Source organism: Nansenia antarctica (assembly GCF_963989245.1).
Source record: "Nansenia antarctica genome assembly, chromosome: 5".
Classification (NCBI taxonomy): Eukaryota; Metazoa; Chordata; class Actinopteri; order Argentiniformes; family Microstomatidae; genus Nansenia; species Nansenia antarctica.
This window is the reverse complement of record NC_137690.1, coordinates 37,996,547-37,998,453: the sequence shown is the minus strand read 5'-3', so window position 1 is coordinate 37,998,453 and position 1,907 is coordinate 37,996,547.

Genomic DNA, 1,907 nt, shown 5'->3' with positions numbered 1-1,907 from the left:
AGTCTATCGCAGGCCAAATACTTTTCGCTTACACGTGAGCTGTAGCAGCGCTCCAATTGGCTGTCTCCTATTTCTCGGCCGGGGCGCAAAAAATTGCGTCCTGAATATCCTGTTGTTAAGTCTGACGTCAAACGTGACTTTTTGCAATTTCCGGCTTTTACAAAAAAAGAAAACAATGTGGTGGTCTGTAAACTGTGCAGAAATGAAATGGCCTATCACAGCAGTACATCTGCAATGAACGAGCACCTCAAGCGAAAGCATCCTGGAGCTCTTTGTGAAGACAGCCGCAAGATACCACCGTAAGTCAGCGTTGTATTTCTGTTCACTTTTCCGGCCGTGTATGAGTGAAAAATGGATAGCTACTAGCTAATGTTACACAAGCAATGTAGCTCACCACAGTTTGTATGTCTTGTCTTCTGGTGTTAGTAACGTTAGCTATGTAGCTGGCTAGCTACGGTAGCCTATTGTCATTGTGGTGCTCGCACCTACTGTACGTTATCTAGCTCGTAGCTCGCATGCTACGTTAGCATCAATTTAGCTAATCATAACATAGCAGCGAGAGTAACGTTAGCTAGCTATGTAGCTACTAGTAGCTAGCTATGTGTTGTGGTGATGGACAGACTTCTAAATGGCCATGTTGGCATTCAAGTTGGCTAAACATAGCAGTGAGGTGGAAATTAAGGGGCCTACACATGATAAGATATTTTTTTATTTTTTTGATCGAACAGAACTTTCTTATTCTGCTAGAATTGGGCTTCATTGGTAATACCATAATGGCATATTTACAGTACATGGACAGTGGATTGAAGCATTTGAAATGTCTGTTTTGTATAGTATAGTTGGACATGTTTTTTTTTCCAGGTGAGAGAGTAATGTCAAAATGACATTATCTGACTGCATTGCCCACAGCAATCCAAAATTCAATTATAATTATATTATAAATTGATATGGATCCATTTATACCTCTTATTAGATTATAAATACTCTGGTTGTTATGTTTGCCTTTTGGTTGACAGCGAAAGGGAGAGAGGAGGATAGAGAGGGAGAGAAGGAGAGAGAGCAGGATGGTGTCGGCACACCAGAGAGAGACAGCAAGAACCAGGTGAGAAAGTGGACAGGTAGTCAAGACCACATAAGTAAGTAGCCTTGAGAACCGATGGTTCTCGAGCCTAATGGCCCATAGGGAAGGAGCCTATCTCCTGTTTCCGTAGCGTGAGGCGGCTTAATGTACAAGTTAGTACACCCCCTGGACATGACGCTGGTATGTCGCAGGGTCTTACCCCCTGGGGGGGGGGGGTCCATGCCACGGTCCATGCCACCCCCCGAAGGCAGCAAACCTAGGGGAAACACTGTTATTCTCATGCTAAAATCGACTGTAAATCCAGATTTTAAAGTTGATATTCTTCCCCGTGGAGCATGCCCCCATAACCTGTGCCCCACCCAAAATGTTTAGCACCAGCCGCCACTGGTGTGTATGCGTGTGAATGTGTGTGTATGAGTGTGTATGTGTGGGAATATGCATGTGAATGTGACCCCACGGCCAATATCAGTCAGTCAGTCTCTCAGTCAGTCAGTCAGTCTCTCAGTCAGTCAGCCAGTCAGTCAGCCAGTCAGTCAGTCAGTCAGTCATAAGTCAGTCAGCCAGTCAGTCAGTCAGTCAGTCAGCCAGTCAGTCAGTCAGCCAGTCTCTCAGTCAGTCAGACAGTCAGTCAGCCAGTCAGTCAGTCTCTCAGTCAGTCAGTCAGTCAGCCAGTCTCTCAGTCAGTCAGCCAGTCAGTCAGTCAGTCAGCCAGTGAGTCAGTCAGCCAGTCTCTCAGTCAGTCAGACAGTCAGTCAGCCAGTCAGTCAGTCTCTCAGTCAGCCAGTCTCTCAGTCAGTCAGACAGTCAGTCAGACAGTCAGTCAGTC